Raw genomic sequence first — 10,041 nt, forward strand, 5'->3', positions numbered from 1 at the left:
CACTTTTAAGGGAAAAAATTTTTAGATCATCTCTTAAAGAATAATGCATTATGAAATGATGAAACTCCTTAGATGAATTAATTCATTTCAGCCAATATTCATTGAGGCATTTAACCACTGTGTCTCCAAGTGTTGGTTTGGGGTGACCTACCTAATTCAGAATCACCTAGGATGCTTTTTTTTTTTTTTTTTTTTTTTTTTTTTTGCGGTACGCGGGCCTCTCACTGCTGTGGCCTCTCCCATTGCGGAGCACAGGCTCCGGACGTGCAGGCTCAGCGGCCATGGCTCACGGGCCCAGCCGCTCCGCGGCGTGTGGGATCCTCCCGGACCGGGACACGAATCCGCGTCCCCTGCATCGGCAGGTGGACTCTCAACCATAGCACCACCAGGGAAGCCCCTCCTAGGGTGCTTTTTAAAGATGCAGGTATTTGAGATCCACCTCACATCTACTGAATTAGACTTTCAAGAAGCGAGGGAAATGAACCTTCATTTAACAGGGCCTCTGGGTTATTCTTACGCACAGTAACATTTGTCAATCAGAAACCTACCCTGAGTAGGGTCTGGCCATAAAAGAGAGGAGTAAGACACAGTATTTGATCTTAAGATGGTTTCAACACCTTTTGGCTATACATTTTGCCAATGGTATTTTAGTAAAATTATAGAAATAAATTGATAGGAGAAGTAGCACTAAAAGAAAAGACTCCCAGTGATTAGTCACTAACTGCTTCTTACAAAATAATCTACAGATACTCTTTTTTACTTATGAAGAGTATCGTACGGTGCCAGATGTTGTGATACATATTAATTTTCCATATTTGATCGTGCATTAAACATACTTACGTTAGCATAGACTCGTTTGTTAGGTGAATATGTATTAACTTACTGCTACGTGGCAAGCACTGTTAAAGCAGGAAACTAAATTAAGTCTTCAAACTGTAAAATTAAAGGAATGGGGGTGAATACAAGAGATATTCAGAGGAGAAACCACTGTGGATAGGCAAAGGCTTCATGGAAGGAGAAAAAGGAACTGGTTCTCTGAGGATGAATAAGATTCCTCTGGAAACCAATAAACAGAGGCCATTCATATAATGAAAGACACATAAATAAAAGTGTATATACCACCAAAACACTGGAGCATTTGATTCAAGTTAGATCCAACTTATCAATCTACTTCTTTGGAGTCAAGTATCTTCTGGTACCTGGAATATATGAGAGGTACTTGACCAATAACTGGTGCACGACTGTCTCATATTTGCGCCATGTAAGAACCAGGAAACCAGTATTGGGGATACCCAAAAAGAGACTCTTAATATAGTATATCCTAGTGAAAGTAGCTCTGTGCACTCCATCTGCCAATATGAGATTGGTCTTCTCAATCCTAAAGAACTGAGAAGCCAAATGGTTGTCTCAATCCCTTCTACAGATAAGAGAGGAAGAAGAGATGAAAGAAGAAAATGTGGACCTTCTGTGCTGTAATGGGGAATGATAACCTGCTGCTAATCAACTACTGGCCCATAGAATCCCGTTAATTCTTCCACAAATGTGGCTATTTCCTCTGGAGGTTCCCCAGAAGATCAGAAGGGCAACAAACAAGGAAAGAACCATGGTACTGATAGGGATAGAGTAGGATAATTAAATGATTTAGAAATCCCACTAGGAGATTAAAGGCAGAGAGGGAATTGTACAGGAGTTTGGGAGACTGTTGAAGCTAATGACCACTCAAGAAAAGAATCCAGTAACCTAGCAACAAGCTACACTACCTTGAAGGAAGATCAGGTCCATCCAAGCACCAGGCACACTCAAGCCACAAATCCTGATAGTTAAAACACAAGACAACAGATATGAGGTCTGAATATTGTTACATGAAGTCAGGGAGTCAACGGTCCTTGAAGAGTGGCATTTCTGCATGTAGCCAAGACAAAAATATATGTGAAAGGGGAAAGAAACTAGGTGAAAGGGGACATTATACCAAAACCTGGGATGAATTACCATATTTTAATATGTGGTACCACCCTTCTACTAAATATACTTATGATTTAAATAGCACCATGACAGTCCCGGTTAAACCGTATAAGGTCAAAGGAGGAACTAATGATGTAAGCCTTGCCATCTACTGAAGAAAGAGGAAGAAGATGGTCTTCTCCCCTCCCCACTTTTCCTTGGATTATAAAAATGTAGCCCTCGTTGTTCTCAGGGCGATGCTCCCTTGCCTGCCCGCTTGTTTCTCTCACAAGTGTCCTATGCTAATAAACTCACTCTTTGCCTATCACTTTGCCTCATGCTGAATTCTTTCTGAGACAACAGAACCTGAGCTTCAGTAAATCCTGACACCAGGTGAGCGGTTTCAATTAAAATACAGTGGATTTGGGTTCCCTCCTAAGTCAGGGATCATGGGTTCAAGTCTTAATCTGAGGTGTGGGTGGATTTGAGTCCCAGACCATGGGTTCGAGTCCCAATCTAAGTTTTGGCTGGGTTCAAGTCCCATCTTAGAAGTATTGTGGTTTCAGTAATACATCTACAACAAATGAGCAAGCTAAGAGAGAGAGAAAAAAAGTAACCTTAGATTAAGTCCCCAAATCAATCAATCAATCAAACAAGAGACAGACCAGGCCGTGAATAACAGCGAGCATTTAGGGAGTTTCAAGCATGGTTCAAAAAGACTTTACAGAAATGTAAAACTAAAGATATTCAGTAGATGTTGAAAAATAGGACAGTTACAGGTGAGATCAGGATTGGTGGTCTAGATGATACAGTGTAACAAATATCTTAAAGCACAGAGCCAAAAATATAAAGACAGAAAACCATACTGGAAACTAGAGGGCTGGAGGGGAGAGCTGAGGAAATGTCAATTGTAGAAGTTCTGGAGGGAAGGACAGAAACAGATAGAGGACAGGAACTAAAACATGCTGACTTGAGCTGAAAAAAGCTGATCCTGCAGGTGAAAATTATTCACTAAGCAACCCAGGCACAGTTAATGATTTTGAAAAAAGCTTGGAGAAATTCCAGAACTTAAAAGGTGAAGACCCTCACAAGCTTCCAGAGAAGAAACAAATTAATTAAAAAAGGAAAAAAAGGAAAAAGGATCAGACCAGCCACAGGCAAGTAATCTGCCACACTGGCAACAGGACAGTATAAACCACCTACAGAATATTGAGAAGTAAGAATTGTAGCTTGGTCATTCCATTCCTAGCAGAGATACTAACCTCTGATGAGAGGAAGTGGGTGGAAAGAAAGAAAGATATATGTGGATATGCTAGACTTCAGGAAATACACTGTCCTGTTCTGCATCTAACCAATGACATTGTATCTGGGAAAAACCTCAAGAGGCTGGAAGGTAAAGAGAAGAAGAATAATGGGGGTAGGGTGGGATGAATCTCTTATTTCATATATATATGATCGAAATTAAAGAGACACTGTGTAGGAATGCAATAAAATGATCATAAGGGGCTTCCCTGGTGGCACAGTGGTTGAGAGTCCGCCTGCCGATGCAGGGGACATGGGTTCGTGCACCAGTCCAGAGATATCCCACATGCCGCAGAGTGGCTGGGCCCGTGAGCCATGGCTGCTGGGCCTACGCGTCCGGAGCCTGTGCTCCGCAACGGGAGAGGCCACAGCAGTGAGAGGCCCGCGTACGGGGAAAAAAAAAAAAAAAAATGATCATAAGGATGCTCAGGATTGAGGAGAAATCCTTGAAATCAAATGGATGTAAATTATCAAAATTGAAGAGTAATTCTTGTCATTGAGAGGAAAAATATACAAAGAATCTGAGATTAAAAGTATTAAACTGTCCTAATTAAAACTCTGAGATAAGGTGTAGTGAAGGAGAGACAAAAGAAAGAGAGAATTCCCTGGCGGTCCAGTGGTTAGGACTCCGTGCTTCCACAGCAGGGGGCATGGGTTCGATCCCTGGTAGGGGAACTAATATCCCGCAAGCCATGTGGTGGTGCAGCCAAAAAAAAGAAAAAAAAGAAAGAAAAGAAAAGAAAAAGTCTCAGATTGTGGTGGAAAAGGACAGTAAATATGTTCTTAGGAGCTCAGCTTGTGGAGAATGGTGCTGGAGAGCAGGGGACACAGTCCTTGTGAGGGAATAGCTGAGGACTTGTCCCCAAGTATAGCAGGGAAACATGAGTGTAATTATGACAGGCAAGATAGAGGTCATGACTATTAAAGAAATAAGAGCTACAGGAAAAATGAATACAACTTGTTCAATGCTTTAAAAACATTTTTTTTTAAGATAAAGAGAAAAACTATAGAGAAACAGATTTATTAGTATAAATAAAAAAGGAGGAAAGCAATTGAATAAACAATGTTGAATACACACACATATGATGTATATTCCAGAGAAAGAATCATATATTACGTTTTCATCACAAAATGCACGAAATCGGAAATAACATAAACCATACCAACATAATCTTACCTACTTAGAAATTAAGCAACAACAGTGCACGATAACTTTTGGAACAAAAGAGAAAATGCACACCATTTACAAAGGTACAGAAAGAAAAACACATCATACCCAAACCTATACAGTCAAGCAAAAATATAAATGAAAAAACAGTATTGCCTTAAACGCCTTAATTATTAAAGAAAACAATTACTCTGCTGAAATTTCTCATTATCTAATCATGATTGTTAACACTTTATATTGAATCTAATTCAAATAATATCTTTTAAGATTCATGGTTTTCAGTAATCTTAATATCTAAATTTAATCAGCCCAATCAAATTGAATAATTTTAGCAGGAGTTTGCTCTTAAGGCAAAAAAAAAGGGGCATTCATAAAAAATTCAATAAACTAGATTATTGGATGAAAACTGAAACATTCATTAGAATGTCAAAATCAGAACATTTGAAATACCTGAATAATTTGGTAAATTTTTGAAATATCTATTAGTCAGCCCAAGCTGCCATAATAAAAAAACACAGACTGAGAAGCCAGGAATTTATTTCTCACAGTTCTGGAAGCTGGGAAGTTCAAGGTCAACATGTCAGCCAATTCTGTTCCCCAGAGCAGGCTCTCTTCCTTGCCGGTCTCACTGTATGAAGAGAGCTCTGGTCTCTTTACCTTCTTATAAGAATACAAATCTCATCATGGTTGCTCCATCCTCATGTCCTCATCTAAACATAATTACCTCCCCAAAGTCTCACCTCTAAATGCCATCACACTGGTGGTTAGGGCCTCAACATATGAATTTGCGGGGGGGGGGGGAGACACAATTCAATCCATAGGAATACCCATCATGGATTTCGTATTTTCATTGCCTTTGTTTAGAACTTCCATTCAATTTAAAATTGATCCAGTGTTATACTCAAGCACAACAACAATTTCAATGTTATTATAAATGTTTACATGTACAGTGAGTTAACCAGTCATGTTATTAGTTGAGGAGTAATTTTAAATATGCTTCCCGCATACAGCCTAAGAAGGTCTTTAATATCTAGGCAGTCATATACTTTTAAGTCCATTCTTTCTTCAAAAGCTTTCTAAAAACTAAACACGGCCAGCTGTTGAAAGTATCCATTAAACATTAACTGCTCCAGGTAAAATGATCGCAATCCATGCCTTACAGTAATAAGCTATCTTTGAGATTATTATTATAACACTTTAAACTGCTAACAATGGTTGAGAATTTAGTAGCTAATAAACTTGCCACTCCAGCTATTACAAAGTTAAGATAACGTGGTTGAACCGAGAGCAATAAAATAACGAGGGCATCATAAAACTAAGGTAAACAAAATCACATAGTAGTAACTAATTAACATGACACATGGAAATCTTTAATATTATTCACTGTTTGAAGTCCTTTATATTGAATGATTATATGAATTCTTTACATGAAATGATTTTATATAGTCCTTTATAGGAAGTTAAGTTTCTTCTTCTGTCCTGTGGGAATAAATGAAGCCCACCCAAATGAATACAAGCTTTATTCGGAGCTTGCTATACAGCAAGAGAGTCAGTCACCACCGCTTGTGCTTGGCAGAGACTGAAAAGGCAGGTCGAGCAGTGAGAAAACTTTACAGTGGAAAGAAATGGAAGGTTTCAGGTTTGCCGTGATTGGAGGTTGTGGGCAATGCAGACGCTGGAGGTGGGCTAATTTAGAAGGGGGCATTCTAAGCGATTGGTTAGGGGAGCATATGTGGCTCTCTCTGGTTGGTTGTGAATCAGAAGTGGAAGCAAAACTTTGGGAAGCTGGCACTTATTGATAACTTCTATTTGGGGTTGACTGCTGCAGAGGTGGTTTGGCTTAATCCTGGACTGGCTGATGCAGATTGTGGATTAGCATTCTATTTTTATGTATGGTCTGGCTACTCTCCATTTCAGTCTCTCAGTTTGCACTCTGACAAATATCCGACAAATACTGCCCCAGCAGAATTTGAACTCATAATGGTTTGGAGCAGTGTCAGAAGAAATAAGCCAGTCTTACTTCTAAGAAAATGCAATCAATCTGATCGTCTCATTTTAGATACATTTTTTCTACCATAATAAGTTTCTTCTTTTTATTACTATACTTTCTGCTAACTGCTATATTAACTAAATTACTTTTAAGCACAAAATTTTAAACTCATAAAAAATATATATATACACGTAGGGCCAAAACAGCCCTATTTCATTTTAAAGCATGTATGCAAGTTGTGAAAATGTTTCAGACTATCAATTATCTTGTCTTTTTACCATTATCACAAAAAATTCTTAAGTGCTCAAATATATGACACCTCTTGATTGGAATACATTACAGGTGTACTTTTTTAATTCACTTGAATAAGGCTTTCAGTATCCCCAGGCATTCATGCTAGCACAGATATTCTAGTCTACTACTTAAGGTCGAATGGCCAAAGTTAGCTTCAGAGTAGTAAAGGCTACCACCACCCTAACAACAATTATTATTACCATTTATTGAGCCATTACTGTCTGCCAGGGTCTCTGTATATTCACATTTAAGTTTATTTAATCTATGCAACACTTTCAATGTAATTGAAAATAGAAAGCTAAATTATATAGATTCATTTATCCATCAAAAAAAAAACATGTATTGAGTCTCTCTGAGGCCCAAGGATGATTGGCTAAAGTGGACGTTGAGTCAGGAGTCAAATCCAAACCTGCCTGCATCCACTTTCTGTGTTGGAATCCAAATGCACCCAGTTTTCCTTGTGAGCTGAGGCTTATTCACAGGAAATATATCTTTTGATAGGCTCTAAATTATGGACCAGAATGTCCCTGACAAGGTTTTCTACCACTAAAATTAAGTGCAAATGCCACATAAAAAGAACCCAAGAAGTAGAAGTTTATACTTTGTCTTTAATATTTTCTTCTGAAGTAATATTTTATCATTTTTTTCCAATTAGCAAATAGTAATCATGACATACTACTGGAGGATGTTAAGTGGATGTCTATATGAGATATGATGATAAACATAAAGCAGGAAAAATAGATTCTATGTGTTGGTTAATATATAGCTCGACTTGACTGGGCCATGGGATACTCAGACGTTTAATCAAACATTATTCTGAGTGCTTCTGTGAGGGTGTCTATGGATGGGGTTTTAACTTTTTTTAGTTATGTTTATATAACTTTTTATATACCCAAAATAAATATAACTAAATATCATTTTAAGAGATGGGTACAAATCTTTATTATGTTATTTTGTGTTTGAAATACATCTTATTTAATTGAGAAAATACAATAAAGTTACCTGAAAGTCTAACAGAATTAAGGAAAAACTGTGTATGATGAACACCTGCAAATGATTATATGAAACAGGAAATGTTTAACCAGTTACAATGTATAATGGGAAAAACATCACTTTAAAAATAAATACAAAATATAAAATTCCTAGGGATATTTTAAAAAGAAATGTGCATCACATGTGAGTCTTGATTGAAGAGACATAGAAATATGTACCTGAACAGGTAGAAAGAAAATTTTCTAATTCTTCAATTAAGTAGTTTTAAGGAATTTCAAATAAATGTCAGTGGAGATTAATTTGATATCCTATTGTTAGACTGCAAATTCAATGAAATTGTAAATTGCTGAATAGCTAAGATACTTAAAAAGATGTAAGCAGAAGGGACTTGAAATTTCAATGATTAAAAGAATAGGTTTCTTATGCAAAGATACTACTAAAACTTCAACGGATCATGATTCTGAAGAGATACAACAGTTTTCTTATTTATTAGAATTTCTATTTATAATTTCTATTTATATGAATTCAGTACATAGTTACCTTTTCATTACAAATAGCTACCCAGGGAAGAAGGGAGGTGTCTGAGCTCTGGGTGAGCTGGGCGTCAACTTGCCCCGAGTGGGGAACGCATGCCTCAGCTGGGCCTGAGGGCGACCCGCGGAGCGGCTGGTCCAGTCATGGAAAACTACTGGAAGTCACAACCAAAGAAATTCTGTGATTACTACAAGTGCTGGAGAGTGGACAATAGGCCTAGCATTGAATTTCATGCAAGAGGAAAGAATCATAAGGAAAATGTGGCAAAGAGGATCAGTGAGATTAAACAGAAAAGCCTGGATAAGGCAAAGGAAGAAGAAAAGGCATCAAAGGAGTTTGCTGCAATGGAGGCAGCTGCCCTGAAAGCATACCGAGAGCATGTGAAAAGGCTTGGCTTAGAGTCAGAAATTTCAGAGCCAAGCATATCACCAGTAACCAGCACTATCCCACTCACCTCTGCATCAAATCAGCAGCAAGAAAAGGGGCCCTGCAAGGGGCAGATGGGTAGAAGGCATAACCTCTGAGGGTTACCATTACTATTATGATCTTATCACAGGAGCATCTCAGTGGGAGAAACCTGAAGGATTTCAAGGAAACTTAAAAAAGACGAAAGTGAAGACTGTTTGGGTAAAAGGTTTAAGCAAAGATGGTTATACCTATTATTATAATACAGAAACAGGGCAATCCGGATGGGAGAAACCTGATGATTTCATTCCACACTCTGCCGATCTGCTTTCTAGTAAAGTCAATGAGAAGTCACTTGGCACCCTAGAAGAGTCCAAATCATCAGATTCACATAGTGATTCTGATGGGGAACAGGAAGCAGACAAAGGGGGAAAAAAGGAGAAGTCTCTACAGAAACACAAAAGCTAAAAATAAAGTTTAAGAAAAAAATAAAAATAGTGATAAAGGAACTGAAGCAGAAACACAGAAAGAAAAAAAATACCCAAGGTAAGAATTCATCAGGTCCAAATGAAGAAAAACCCAAAGCTCATGAAAAATCAAACCCATATGGAGAAAGGCAAGAAATTCAATAAGTTGAGTCCTCCATGAGGAGGTAGATTTGGAACCTCCAAGCACTGAAAATGAATATGTATCAACTTCAGAGGCTGATGCTGGTGGGGAACCCAAAGTGGTTTTTAAAGAAAAAACAGACACTTTTCTTGGAGTTGTGGCAAATGGAGTGGCTCCAGTCTTCAAAAAGAGAAGAATTCAAAATGGAAAATCTAGAAATTTAAGGCAATGAGGTGATGATCAATAACTGTAAAAAAAAAGCTTTTTGTACCAGCTTTTTGGACAGAATGGAGACTATACATCCTAAAAGCTCCTCTGTGTTTGTTTTACAGTACTTAAATGCTAAAAGTTTAGACTTATTCTAAATGTATTTTATGTGAATTTAAAATAAATCTTTTTTTTATGTGGAAAAAAACCCCAAATAGCTAGGGAATTAAGTCAATCAGTAAATAGTGCATAGTCAATTAACTGAACTTTTAGGGGTAAAAGAAATCAGTTCTCCAGGGACTCCATAAAACGTTTGAATGCAGAATAGCTGGGTGCTGAATCCTCTTCCCTGAGCTGTTGCCATCACCACCATGTCAGGCTTCAGTCAAATACAGACAGTGCACTAAGGAAGTGGAGATTTGTGGCCACCTGCAGGAGAAATCATCCCTGGGCCACAGGAACCCTGGAGGAACCAACATCAACAACCAAAACTAGCAGCTACCCTTTCACTTTTTAAAAAAATATGAACAATCGTTATACAACCCTGGGCACATGAGGAAAATAGCTGCCAGAAATGATAATTTCATTCTCTAAAATG

At 38.0% G+C, this 10,041-nt stretch overlaps 1 pseudogene; it reads left to right on the top strand.

Annotated features, from left to right (window-relative positions):
* Positions 1-8,365: 8,365 nt before the first annotated feature.
* On the top strand, positions 8,366-9,483 carry LOC115845734 (WW domain-binding protein 4 pseudogene; annotated as a pseudogene).
* Positions 9,484-10,041: the final 558 nt, after the last annotated feature.

The sequence above is a fragment of the Globicephala melas genome, chromosome 16, assembly GCF_963455315.2.
Source record: "Globicephala melas chromosome 16, mGloMel1.2, whole genome shotgun sequence".
NCBI lineage: Eukaryota > Metazoa > Chordata > Mammalia > Artiodactyla > Delphinidae > Globicephala > Globicephala melas.